Source organism: Bufo gargarizans, chromosome 1 (genome assembly GCF_014858855.1).
Source record: "Bufo gargarizans isolate SCDJY-AF-19 chromosome 1, ASM1485885v1, whole genome shotgun sequence".
In the NCBI taxonomy this organism is placed as follows: Eukaryota; Metazoa; Chordata; class Amphibia; order Anura; family Bufonidae; genus Bufo; species Bufo gargarizans.
In genome coordinates, this window is record NC_058080.1 from 297,032,120 (window position 1) to 297,047,398 (window position 15,279).

Here is a 15,279-nt window from a genome sequence, read left to right on the forward strand (position 1 = left end):
AAGCTCAGCCTTCTCTTCAACCAGCTGATCGGAGAGTCAGAGTGTCTGGGTGTCAGACCCCTGCTGATCTAATATTGATGACCTTTCCTGAGGATAGGTCATCAATATAAAAAAAGCGGATAACCCCTTTATGCCACCTACACAGAGGGGCGTGTGGACGCTCATAAAATCGGCATGAATTTTCATGCTGATTTATGTGTGTTTCTGCAGAATATCCCCACCAAAATCCGTACTGTCTAACGTCGGTTTTTGGTGTGGTTTTTATGTGGTTTTGCCGCAGATCTCAGTCTTCCATTAAAAAGGGTGAAATCCACAGTTAAAACCACAAACGTAATTGAAATGCTGCAGATTTGGAAATCCGCAATGCAGGTTTATTTCTGAATGGAATAAATCTGCAAAGTGTACATGAGATTTCTGCAATCTCATAAACTTTGCTGGTACTGTACTACTTTTTGCTGTTTTTTCTGCAAGGGAATCCGCTCTGAATAACTGCAAGTATCCAGCAACGTGTACAGGTGGCCTTAAGGAAACTGTCAGGGAGGTTTGTTGGACCACCTTTACTGTAGACTATAAGAGGCAGGCACTGCCAAAAAGTGTGTCTGAAAGTTTTATAAAGGAATATACTACAAATAAACATTTTCTTTCTCTTTACACACCCCTCCCCTGAAGAGGATAAGAAAAGAAAACCTTAGTCAATAGTAATTTTGGAGTTTATTTTTTTTTTCATTTTCAAGTACGTTTTCACATCATCCATATTGTTTTCCTTATCACATTAGCTCTCTATATTACAGCCGGGCCCTGTGCGACAGTTCTCATCTTGTTGTCATCCGACACATTGGGTAGTATTGGAATTGTTTGACCTTTTCCAGACCTCCAACTACAGGAGGCTCATGCCAGAGGTTATTTGACTATTCTAGGACCATAATATGTGACATGACTTGTTACCTCATTTACACCCACGACTAAAAAACTTGTTCACTTTATACGATACAAAGGCGAAATGTGAAAAAGAATATACCGTAAGTTTTAATGCAGAAGAAGAACTTTATTTCTTCTCAAGAACAATGGATGTTTACAATATTAAGTTCAGGAAGCTGTATGAAATGTGGACTAAGAATGATTAATCTAAATTTCTCCATTCAGTAATCATTGTTAGTTTTCAGCTCAAACAAGAGAACGTTTCTAGTTCTATAAATGAATATGGCATGACATACTGACATTGGCATTTGCTGAATTGGATGCAGTCTGGACGTTATAAGTGGGCAGGCTGGGACTCTCCAAATAGATCCCACTTCTCAGATGGAATTCCAGTACAATTGTTATGAATGTTAAATGGTACAGAGTTATTATGGCTGAAAATTGTCAACAAGGGGAGGTGAAAATGATGTAAATGAAAGGAGTATATAAATAAAAGGAGGGGAAAAACGTAAAGAATAAAGTCAATGGGGGGAATTTATTTATGAGGGGAATATTTGACGTCAGTTTTGCTTGAGGCTGTGTTGGTGTACTTTATGCCACATTTAGCAAATTGCACATGTTTGATACATTTGCTTTATCCCACCCTTTCTACCCCGGAGATTTTTTAGTTTTTGTTTTTCGTTTTGCGCTCCCTGCCTTCCCAGAGCCATAACTTTTTTATTTGTCTCTTCACATAGCCATATGAGGGCTTGTTTTTTGCAGGACAAGTTGTAAAAAAGCAATTCCACCACAGTTTTATGTTGTTTTTTTTTTATTTACAACGTTCCATGTGCAATAAAACTGACCAGTTACTTTTATTCTACAGATCAGTACGAATCCGGCGATACCTTATATGTAGAGCTGCAGCTAACGATTATTTGAATAATCGATTAGTTGTTGATAATTTCATTGATTAATCGGTAATCGGTAAAAAACACCAAAATGACAAAAGAAAAGGGGTTTATATGATTTTACTTAAAAAATTATGTTTAAAAGCCATAGTAAAACAAATTTAGGAGTTACATAATTATCAAAATGTTGTATTACAATGTAAAAAAGACAAGTTATGGGGGATCTGTGGATGGCACTATTATGGGAGATCTGTGGGTGGCACTGTTATGGAGAGGATCTGCTGATGGCACTGTTATGGGGGATCTGTGGATGGCACTGTTATGGGGGATCTGTGGATGGCGCTGTTATGGAGGGGCTCTGTGGATGGCACTATTATGGAGAGGATCTGTGGATGGCACTATTATGGGGGATCTGTGGATGGCACTATTATGGGGGATCTGTGGGTGGCACTGTTATGGAGAGGATCTGTGGATAGCACTGTTATGGGGGATCTGTGGATGGCACTATTATGGGGGATCTGTGGGTGGCACTGTTATGGAGAGGATCTGTTGATGGCACTGTTATGGGGGATCTGTGGATGGCGCTGTTATGGAGGGGATTTGTGGATGGCACTATTATGGGGGATCTGTGGGTGGCACTGTTATGGAGAGGATCTGTGGATGGCACTGTTATGGGGGATCTGTGGATTGCACTATTATGGGGGATCTGTGGATGGCACTATTATGGGGGATCTGTGGATGGCACTATTATGGGGGATCTGTGGATGGCACTATTATGGGGGATCTGTGGATGGCACTATTATGGGGGATCTGTGGGTGGCACTGTTATGGAGAGGATCTGTGGATGGCACTGTTATGGGGGATCTGTGGATGGCGCTGTTATGGAGGGGATCTGTGGATGGCACTGTTATGGGGGATCTGTGGATGGCACTGTTATGGGGGATCTGTGGATGGCACTGTTATGGGGGATCTGTGGACGACACTGTTATGGGGGATCTGTGGATGACACTGTTATGGGGAGGGGGAACTGTGGATGGCACTGTTATGGGGGATCTGTGGATGGCGCTGTTATGGAGGGGATCTGTGGATGGCACTGTTATGGGGGATCTGTGGATGGCACTGTTATGGGGGATCTGTGGATGGCACTGTTATGGGGGATCTGTGGACGACACTGTTATGGGGGATCTGTGGATGACACTGTTATGGGGAGGGGGAACTGTGGATGGCACTGTTATAGGAGAGATCTGTGGATGACACTATATAGCATCTTATGCTATATGTGTCATCCACAGATCTCCCCCATAACAGTGTCATCCTCAGATCTCCCTCCCATAACAGCCCCGGCCCCACCGCTCACATCAGTAGACTATTCTGGCAGTAACTTTTACTTTAACTTTAAATCAGCGCATCTTTATTACCTTACAATGAAGCTCAGGTAACATTTATGAATGAAGCAGGCGGAGCAGGCTCATCACGTGAGTGAGTGACATTATGCCGCTGCCCGCTCTGCCTGTTACTGGAGCTTCATTGTCAGGTAATAAAGATGCGCTGATTTACAGTTGAAGTAAAGTTACTGCCAGTTAAGGACCCGCAGGCATAGCGCCTGACCGCCTGCTCCCACCTGCATAGCAACGAATCGTCGATTATTATTGACAACAAATCCCGTTATCGAATATTATCGATAACTTTGATTAATCGTTGCAGCCCAACTTATATGTATAGTTTTTCTTGCATTTTGATAGTGATAACGTAATAAAATAGTGGGGAAAATTTTTTTTTATTTTTTCATCGCCATATTTTGACCCCTATACATTTTTTGTAATTATGTGTATGGAGCTGTGTGGGGGCTCTTTTTTTGCGGGGCGATCTGAATTTTTCATTGATACCATTCTGGGGTGTGTATGACTTTTTGATCACTTTTTAATTTTTTTTTGGTAGAAAATGATACGACCAAAAACGGCGAATCGTTTATTTTGACGCTTTTTTCCGTTTTGCTGTTTGACGCATGGGTAATATATTTTAATATATTTTAATATTTTTATGCTATGGGCATTTTTGAACATCGCAACACCCATAATGTGTATTTTTTTAATTTTTTAATTTTTAAAAACTAATTTTTTACACTTTTTTATAGTTCCCATAGGAAATAATAACAAGAAAGCATTAGATTGCTATTCTCATAGATCCCAATGCACTAGAATTGGAATCTATGAGAAAATTGTTAGTTTCATATGGAGCCCTATTACAGGCAAGGGCTTCATAGGAAATACTATGCAGCAGCCTCCTGTCATCCACAAAGACAGGGGCTGCTGCACACAAGCTCTGGCTTCTCCAATCACATTACTGACGGTTGCGGACATTAGCTACGGGTGTCTGCTATAGGAAACAGCAGGTCACCTGTGACTATGGCACCCGCTCTGCTCAGGAGCGGGCGCCATCTTTAAAGACCCGGCCAACACCGTCCTAATACGGCATTGCTCGGGAAAGGGTTAAACGTGTTGGCCACTTTCTATTTATTGTTAATCAATGTGTTTGTAAGATGACTATAAGCTACTAATATAGCCTTTGTTGAAATAGTGTGCCATTTTCTATATTTTATGAGGAATTCACCCTTGTTTGCCAAGTTTTCTGAGCTGTCCACACAGAGGTCTTGTCTGTAAGATGGCTGCTGATGGAGGGTCATGTGACCAGGCAAATTACATCCATGTAACGTCTCCTCCATTCAAATATACTGTACCTGCTATCTGTACTTTACTGTTGGAAGTTTAGTGAAGATGTACAGTGTTTAAATGGAGGAGTCTATGTGATGTGTCTGGTCACATGCTAGGATTTGATATAACCTCACAGCACATGTCGACGTTTTACTAAATTAGTGAACTAACTGGTGGTCCAACCGGATGCATATACAGTCAGGTCCATAAATATTTGGACATCGACACAATTCTTACATTTTTGGCTCTATATACCACCATAATGGATTTGAAATGAAACCAACAAGATGTGTTTTAACTGCAGACTGTCAACTTCAATTTGAGGGTATTAACATCCAAATCAGGTGAACGGTGTAGGAATTACAACAGTTTGCATATGTGCCTCCCACTTGTTAAAGGACCAAAAGTAATGGGACAATTGGCTTCTCAGCTGTTCTATGGCCAGGTGTGTGTTATTCCCTCATTATCCCAATTACAATGAGCGGATAAAAGATCCAGAGTTCATTTCAAGTCTGCTATTTGCATTTGGAATTTGTTGCTGTCAAGTCTCAAGATGAGATCCAAAGAGTTGTCACCATCAGTGAAGCAAGCCATCATTAGGCTGAAAAAACAAAACAACCCCATCAGAGAGATAGCAAAAACATTAGGCTTGACCAAAACAACTGTTTGGAACATTCTTAAAAAGAAGGAACGCACCGGTGAGCTCAGCAACACCAAAAGACCCGGAAGACCACGGAAAACAAGGTGGATGACCGAAGAATTCTTTCCCTGGTGAAGAAAACACCCTTCACAACAGTTGTACAGATCAAGAACACTCTTCAGGAGGTAAGTGTATGTGTGTCAAAGTCAACAATCAAGAGAAGACTTCACCAGAGTGAATACAGAGGGTTCACCACAAGATGTAAACCATTGGTGAGCCTCAAAAACAGGAAGGCCAGATTAGAGTTTGTCAAATGACATCTAAAAAAGCCTTCACAGTTCTGGAACAACATTTGGACAGATGAGACCAAGATCAACTTGTACCAGAGTGATGGGAAGAGAAGAGTATGGAGAGGGAAAGGAACCGCTCATGATCCTAAGCATACCACCTCATCAGTGAAGCATGGTGGTGGTAGTGTCATGGCGTGGGATGTATAGCTGCCAATGGAACTGGTTCTCTTGTATTTATTGATGATGTGACTGCTGACAAAAGCAGCAGGATGAATTCTGAAGTGTTTCAGGCAATATTATCTGCTCATATTCAGTCAAATGCTTCAGAACTCATTGGACGGCGCTTCACAGTGCAGATGGACAATGACCCAAAGCATACTGCAAAAGCAACCAAAGAGTTTTTTAAGGGAAAGAAATGGAAAGTTATGCAATGGCCAAATCAATCACCTGACCTGAATCCGATTGAGCATGCATTTCACTTGCTGAAAACAAAACTGAAGGGAAAATGCCCCAAGAACAAGCAGGAACTAAGACAGTTGCAGTAGAGGCCTGGCAGACCATCACCAGGGATGAAACCCAGCATCTGGTGATGTTTATGCGTTCCAGACTTCAGGCTGTAATTGACTGCAAAAGATTTGCAAGCAAGTATTAAAAAGTGAAAGTTTGATTTCTGATTATTATGTCCCATTACTTTTGGTCCCTTAGCAAGTAGGAGGCACATATGCAAACTGTTGTAAATGTCACAGAAGGTGTACAGGAAACAAGACAACACAAAATGAATATACGACTCACTGGATCCAAAACTAAGGGGCAAAAAGGGAGACCCCTGCATCAGACCTGGCACTCTCCCTGACTGCTCAGCCTATGCGAAAATCCCAATGGTAGATGATCGCATATCCTCGTACCTCGACTGTATAACACCTGAACACCCTATAATAGTGAGGGGACACGACCACCGGCTCCCTACACTAGATACGAAGGGAGTCAGGGTCACCTGGGATCCAGCAAACAGAAAGACACAAATTAATGCACAACACTTATCTTGTAAAAGACTGGGAAGAAGGATCAGCATGCACACACACTCCAGGAAGTAATATAAACCGCACACTGATGCACTAGGGGGAGGAATTTAAAGGGATGCAATCAGTCCAACTACATGACAGCTGAGAGAGGCTAACGAGATGAGGAACTGAAAGCAAAACAAAGGAAGCTCAAGAAGGAGGTTCTGAAAGGCATCTGTCAGAGCTTCTCAGATGTCTGGTGGTGACAGTACCCCTTCTTCTACGAGTGGACTCTGGACACTCAGAGCTCACCTTCTCAGGATGGGACCTATGGAAAGCCCTGATAAGACGAGTGGCCTTAATGTCCGTCACTGGGACCCACATCCTCTCCTCAGGACCATAACCCTCCCAATGAAGGAGGTACTGGAGAGAACCGCGGACAACACGAGAATCCACAATCCTAGAGACCTGAAATTCAAGATTACAATCAACCATAATCGGAGGAGGAGGCAAAGCCGAGGGTACAATGGGTTGGACATAAGGTTTTAATAAGGACTTATGAAAAACATTATGGATCTTCCAAGTCTGAGGAAGATCAAGACGGTAGGCAACAGGATTGATGACAGACAAGATTTTGTAAGGCCCAATAAACTTAGGACCCAACTTCCAGGAGGGAACCTTCAATTTGATATTCTTAGTAGACAACCACACCAGATCACCAACATTCAGGTCCAGACCAGGCACACGTCTCTTATCCGCCACACGCTTATATCTCTCACTCATGCTCTTTAGATTATCCTGAATCTTTTGCCAAATAGATGACAAAGACGAGGAGAATCTGTCCTCATCAGGTAAACCAGAGGATCCCTCTCCTGAGAATGTCCCAAACTGCGGATGAAACCCATATGCACCAAAAAATGGCGACTTATCAGAGGACTCCTGACGACGGTTATTTAAAGCAAACTCAGCAAGGGACAAAAAAGAGCACCAATCCTCCTGATTCTCCGCCACAAAACAGCGCAGATATGTCTCCAGATTCTGATTGATGCGCTCTGTCTGACCATTCGACTGCGGGTGGAAAGCAGAAGAGAATGACAACTGAACCCCCAAGCGAGAACAGAAAGCCTTCCAGAATCTGGAAACAAACTGCGTGCCCCTATCAGAGACTATGTCTGAAGGAATACCATGCAATTTGACAATGTAATCAATAAATGCCTGCGCCAGCGTCTTAGCATTGGGCAAGCCAGGAAAAGGGATGAAATGCACCATTTTGCTAAAACGGTCCACCACCACCAGAATCACAGTCTTCCCCGAGGAATGAGGCAGGTCCATAATGAAATCTATGGACAGATGTGTCCAAGGACGGGAAGGAATGGGTAAGGGAAGGAGAGGACCTGATGGCCGTGAATGAGGGACTTTGGCACGAGCGCAGGTCTCGCAGGCTGCCACAAAACCCTTAACCGACTTACGAAGCGCTGGCCACCAGAATCTCCGAGCGATGAGATCCACTGTGGCTCTTGCCCCCGGGTGCCCAGCAAGGACCGTATCGTGGTGTTCCTTAAAAATCTTGTGTCTTAAAGCGAGAGGCACGAACAACCTCCCAGGAGGACAAAGATCAGGAGCCTCTGACTGGGCTACCTGCACCTCTGCCTCCAATTCAGGAAAAAGAGCAGAGACCACCACACCTTCAGCCAAAATGGGACCCGGGTCTTCAAAATTTCCACCTCCCGGAAAACAACGTGACAGGGCATCTGCCTTCACATTCTTAACCCCAGGGCGGAACGTGACAACAAAATTAAATCTTGAAAAGAACAAAGACCATCTGGCCTGTCTCGGGTTCAGACGCTTGGCTGACTCCAAGTAGGCCAGATTTTTATGGTCAGTAAACACGGTAATAGGGTGTCTGGCTCCCTCTAGCCAATGGCGCCATTCCTCAAAAGCCAACTTGATGGCCAACAACTCCCTATCTCCCACATCGTAATTTCTCTCTGCAGAGGAGAGTTTCTTCGAGAAAAAGGCACACGGTCGCCATTTGGCAGGAGAGGAACCCTGAGACAAAACCGCACCCACACCCACCTCAGAAGCATCAACCTCAACTATGAAGGGTAGAGAAATATCAGGTTGTACCAAGATGGGAGCGGAAGCAAAACTCTCCTTGATATTAGAAAAGGCCTTACGCGCCTCTACCGACCAGGAAGAAAAATCTACCCCCTTTCTGGTCATATCAGTGAGTGGTTTAACAACAGAGGAATAATTCAAAATAAACTTCCTGTAATAATTGGCAAAGCCCAAAAAACGCATCAGCGCCTTCTGATTCTCAGGAAGTTCCCACTCAAGCACAGCGCGGACCTTCTCGGGGTCCATGCGAAAACCAGAAGCGGAGAGAAGAAACCCCAGAAATTGAATTTCTGGAACCGCAAACACACATTTTTCCAGTTTCGCGTATAATTTATTCTCCCGCAGGATGAGCAAGACCTGACATAAGTGTTCCTTATGAGTTTTGAAATCAGGAGAAAAAATCAAAATGTCATCCAAATACACTAATACAAATTTCCCCATTAAATGATAAAAAATGCTGTTTACGAAATGCTGAAAAACGGCTGGAGCATTCATCAAACCAAAAGGCATAACCAAATTCTCAAAATGGCCCTCAGGGGTATTGAAGGCCGTCTTCCATTCGTCTCCTTCTCTGACCCTGACCAGGTTGTATGCCCCTCTTAGATCTAATTTGGAAAAAACTTTAGCCCCAACAATCTGGTTAAACAGGTCCGGGATCAGAGGAAGCGGATAAGGATCACGAATTGTGATACTGTTCAGCTCCCTAAAAATCCAGACAAGGTCTTAAAGAACCATCTTTTTTCTTAACAAAGAAAAAACCAGCGGCAACAGGTGACTTCGAGGGTCGTATGTGTCCTTTTCTCAGACTCTCAGAGATATAAGCATGCATAGCAACCCTTTCAGGTTGGGAGAGATTGTATAAACGAGATTTAGGCAGCTTGGCGCCTGGGATGAGATTAATAGGGCAATCGTACTCCCTGTGCGGGGGCAAATCCTGAACTCCACTCTCAGAGAAGACATCCGAAAATTCAGAGAGAAAAGATGGAACAATGTTAGTAGTAACCTCAGAAACAGATGTCGTGAGGCAATTCTCTCTGCAAAAGTCACTCCAACCATTTATTTGCCTCGCTTGCCAATCAATGGTGGGGTTATGTTTAGTGAGCCAGGGTAGCCCCAACACTAGAGGAGTAGGCAATCCGCTAAGGACGAAACATGACACATCCTCAACATGATTATCACTCACAATTAAACGGATATTGTGAACTATGCCCTTTAATGATTTCTGAGAAAGTGGAGCGGAATCAAAAGCAAAAACAGGAATATCCTTTCCCAAAGTGCATACCTGGAAACCATGAGTTATCGCAAATTGATTATCAATAAGATTGACAGCTGCTCCACTATCTACAAAAATCTCACAAAAAATGTTCTTGCTCTCTAGCGCCACCCTGGCAGGCAGGACAAAACGGGAACTACAAGCAAACGGAAAACCTTCAATTTCCGCCTCAACCCTGCCAATGTTAACAGATGGAACATTTTTAAAGGATTTTTTCCTTTTTGTTTCTTTATTACTCCCAAAAAACTGCCTGAATCTCCTAGAGGGACAAACATTTGCCAAATGATTTATACCTCCACAACAAAAACAAACCTTCCCATGCGGGCTGAATCTTCTATTGTCAGAGGCAATCAACCCCAGCTGCATGGGCTCCTGCTCCAAAGGGGTTTTGACAGCGACTGAGACCCCTGCACACTGAATGAGACCACTGCACTGTCAATACGAACGGCTTGAGACATGGCAGAGTCCAAGGAGGTAGGCCTCTCATGAAAGGCAAATGCACCTTTCAATCCCTCTGAAAGACCATGGCAAAATTGACTTCGGAGTGCAGCATCATTCCAACCAGTATCAGCTGCCCATCTCCGAAATTCTGAGCAGTATATCTCTGCGGATTGTTTACCCTGGCATAAAGGACGTAGTCTAGACTCAGCCAAAGCAATACGATCCAGATCATCATATATCTGACCCAGGGCTAAAAAGAATTCATCCACTGAACGGAGAGGCCGTGCCCCCACCGGCAGCGAAAAGGCCCACGACTGAGCGTTATCCCTGAGCAGCGATATAATGATCCCCACCCTCCGTTCCTCATCACCAGAGGAATGGGGAAGAAGGCGAAAATGGAGTTTGCAAGCCTCTCTAAAACGCACAAAATTCTCACTACCCCCGGAGAACGTATCCGGGAGCGAGATCTTAGGCTCAGAACAAACTCCATGAACGCAAGCTGAACCGGTCACTTGAAACTGAGAAAGAGTCTTACGGAGATCTGCTACCTCCAATGAAAGACCCTGGAAGCATTCAGTCAAAAGAGAAACCGGATCCATGCTTGAGACGGTTTTGGCGGTTTATAATGTCACGGAAGGTGTACAGGAAACAAGACAACACAAAATGAATATACGACTCACTGGATCCAAAACTAAGGGGCAAAAAGGGAGACCCCTGCATCAGACCTGGCACTCTCCCTGACTGCTTAGCCTATGCGAAAATCCCAATGGTAGATGATCGCATATCCTTGTACCTCGACTGTATAACACCTGAACACCCTATAATAGGGAGGGGACTCGACCACCGGCTCCCTACACTAGATACGAAGGGAGTCAGGGTCACCTGGGATCCAGCAAACAGAAAGACACAAATTAATGCACAACACTTATCTTGTAGAAGACTGGGAAGAAGGATCAGCATGCACACACACTCCAGGAAGTAATATAAACCGCACACTGATGAACTATGGGGAGGAATTTAAAGGGATGCAATCAGTCCAACTACATGACAGCTGAGACAGGCTAACGAGATGAGGAACTGAAAGCAAAACAAAGGAAGCTCAAGGAGGAGGTTCTGAAAGGCACCTGTCAGAGCTTCTCAGATGTCTGGTGGTGACAGTAATTCCTACACCGTTCACCTGATTTGGATGTAAATACCCTCAAATTAAAGCTGACAGTCTGCAGTTAAAGCACATCTTGTTTGTTTCATTTCAAATCCATTGTGGTGGTGTATAGAGCCCAAAAATATAGAATTGTGTTGATGTTCCAATATTTATGGACCTAACTGTAGGTTCAGTGGCAGAGAGGGAGCTCCACAATAGGAGTTAATTATAGTTAGTTGAGGTTCAAAGATTAAACACCTAATATCCGCAAGACAGGCTGCAGTTCATATCGATACAATATAAATGCTGTGAGGTAACAGCCACAATACTGTGACATAGAGAAAAGAGGGAGACAACTCTACCACTGATAGTTTTAATTTGTCCTGTCGCGTAGCATTGATATATAAGTGTTTTTAAAAGGAATAATAAATAAAGATAATGTTTTAAAGTAACAGCACATGACAAAAGGCGTGTCTGGTCATATGACTCTCCATCAGCGGCCATCTTATGGACAGGACCTCTATGTGGACAGCACAGAAAATTTACCTTACAAGGAGACATACCTTATGAAACATAGCAAATGGCGCAGAATAACAATGGTTAGAAATACCATTATAGTCATGTTCTATACGCAATGGTCGAAAGTAGCCAGAAAGTGGACAACCTCTTTAAACTACTCCACCCTCCTACTGAAATGAGATTGCGCCTTTTTTATTGTAACTTTTTATTAAAGTCTCAATGATAAATCTGGAGTGAAATTTATTAACATAGCTAAAGTCACAATAGACCTATTTGAATTCTTGAGTGAAGGCATGATAAATCAGGGGAAGGCTACATGCACACGACCGTTCTGTTTTTTGTGGTCCGCAAATTGTGGATTCGCAAAAAACGGAAGCAATTTGCGGAATGGGCGGCCCATTGTAGAGATGCCTAATCTTGTCCGCAAAAAAGACCAGAATAGGACAGGTTTTTTGTGGGGCCATGGAACAGAGCAACGGATGCAGACAGTACACGGCCCTCATTGAAGTGAATAGGTCCGCATCTGAGCTGCAAAAACTGTGGCTCGGATGCGGACCAAAACAACGGCCGTGTGCATGAGGCCTTAATGTGTTCTAGAATGGAAAATCAAGTCAAATGAGTTATTTTTATACATTTCCACAAGAAGTTATCATATTTTGTTTATAAGAATTATGTCTTTCATGAAATGATCAATTGTAGATTGACATATCAATACACTAAAAGTACTGACTGCCCGCACGGAAGTGACAGATCACAGAAATCAGCAGACCTATCACTACACTATGCTCCTGTCACGAGGGTGTCAAGAGCCACGTCTGACTCCGTTATACCCGGGGTCAGGAAGTCGCAGCGGGTGGCTGCGCGCTCTATGTCTAAAGATCACGTTGTTTCTTAGTGATTGTTTTCTGTGTTTGCCTTGCAATCCTTTTTGTCTCACTCAGGGATCCGTAGCTTCTCCTCCTCAGCTGTTTCTTGTCTGCCACTCCCAACCTCCTTATATTCTCCTCTCACACTTCTCTAGTTGCCAGTTATAGAGCTTCCTGCCTAGACTTCTATACTGACCCACTGGAGCTGTGAATCCTGGTTGTTGTTCCAGAGTGCTACCCTCCGGATCCCTGTTGGGCTTTTTGTTGTCTCCTGTTGTCGCCCACCTGGGATTATATGTTTAGTCTGTATTGTCTGTCCTCCCCTTGGTGTTTTCCTTTAGAGCTAGTGGTGCGGACTAGTGTTCCCACCGCCCTGTTCACTATCTAGGGCTCATCTTAGGGAAAGCCAGGGTTTTAGGCACGTGATCGGCGTACGGGTGAGGAACCCGTCTAGGGACGTCAGGGCAGCCAGGTGCCAGCCGCAAGGTGAGTCAGGGGTCACCACCTTCCCTCTCACTTGGGCAGGGCCTTCCTCTTTCCCTCCCTCTGTGTCACGTATGTGATAGTCACGCCGATCGTGATATTATAACTGGCCCTTATTTTTTTTGGGGGGGGGGGGAAATAAAAAAATAAAAAAAAAATTTCCCCTCCCTACTTAATCCAATATGGATCCTATTGCTGCTTTGGCAAAACAGCTTCAAGGCCTGTCTTTGGAGGTGGCAGGATTGAAGGCGTCTGTCCTCCAACAACAGCAGCAAATGCAGCAGACCGCAAGCCCAGCGGTTGCTATGGGTAACCAGGTTGTTACAGAACCCAAGGTTGTTCTTCCTGACAGATTTTCTGGGGGAAGGGACAAATTTGTGACGTTCCGTGAGGCCTGCAAATTATATTTTAAGCTGCGCCCTTACTCCTCAGGTAATGAAGAACAGCGGGTGGGGATTGTTATTTCCCTGCTTCAGGGGGACCCGCAATCCTGGGCGTTCTCGTTACCCCCTGGTTCCCAGGCTCTCCGGTCAGTGGAGGGATTTTTTGGGGCTTTGGGTCTCATATATGATGACCTTGACCGAGTCGCCCTGGCTGAGTCGAAGTTACGGAGACTCCTACAGGGAGATCGGCCAGCAGAGGAATATTGCTCAGAGTTCCGTAGGTGGGCTACGGATACTCAGTGGAACGACCCGGCTCTCAGGAGTCAGTTCTGCTCTGGGTTATCTGAAAGGGTTAAGGATGCGCTGGCGCTGTATGAGACCCCCCTTTCCCTTGATGCTGTTATGTCCCTCTCTATCAGAATAGATAGACGTCTTAGGGAGAGATCGAAAATTCCTGAGCAATTGGTAACCTCTCCCAAGCAGCAGTTAGTCTGTACTGACTTAGATGAGCCTATGCAGCTAGGAGGAACTTCTCGTCAGGTCCGTCCTCCTGAGGTTCGCCGTAGGTGGGTGGCTTGTTTTTTCTGTGGGGGGAGGGGTCATTTCATTAATGTCTGTCCCTCCTTTCTCAAAAACAAAAGACCGTCGGAAAACTACTAACCCCAGGCTGTGCGGAGGATGTCAGCCGGGGGGTATACTAGCCTCCATACGAACATCTCAATTTGTGTTGCCAGCGGTTATTGTTTTTGGTGTTAGGACGGAGTCTATTTCTTTTTTTCTAGACAGTGGAGCAGGGGTAAATTTGATAGATGCCCATTTTGCCGGCACTATGGGTTTGTCTCTCTGTACGCTGCAGAGACCTATTCCCATATTCGCTATTGATTCTGCTCCTCTGTCTCAGAGAAACCTCACTCACATTGTCCATAACTTACACCTTCGGGTAGGGGACCACCATAATGAGTGTCTTTCATGTTACGTTCTGGAGGGCCTTCCCTCTCCTGTGGTATAGGGTCTTCCCTGGTTGGTAGCGCACAATCCAGTGGTGGATTGGCAGGCCAGGGAGATATTGGAGTGGAGTGAGCATTGCAGAGAGAATTGCTTAAATAACAATTGCTTAATCGCCTCCATAGCTTCCCTACCTACATTTATTTTGGACTTTGAGGACGTTTTTTCTGAAAAGGGTTGTCAGAAGCTACCACCTCATCGTCCTTATGATTGCCCGGTTAACCTGATTCCCGGTGCAAAATTACCCAAGTCCAGGTTGTATAATCTTTCGGGTCCCGAGAGACAAGCCATGAAAGATTATATCTCCGAGAGTCTGGCTAAGGGACACATCAGACCCTCTTCTTCACCCGTGGCTGCAGGGTTTTTCTTTGTTAAAAAGAAAGATGGGGGCCTGCGTCCTTGCCTAGATTTCCGTGAGCTAAACCGGATAACCATCCGAGACCCATACCCTCTTCCTCTCATTCCTGACCTTTTTAATCAGATTGCGGGTGCTAGGTGGTTCTCCAAACTTGATCTTAGGGGGGCCTCTAATCTGATTCGTATCAAGGAAGGGGATGAGTGGAAGACAGCTTTTAACACCCCTGAGGGGCATTATGAAAA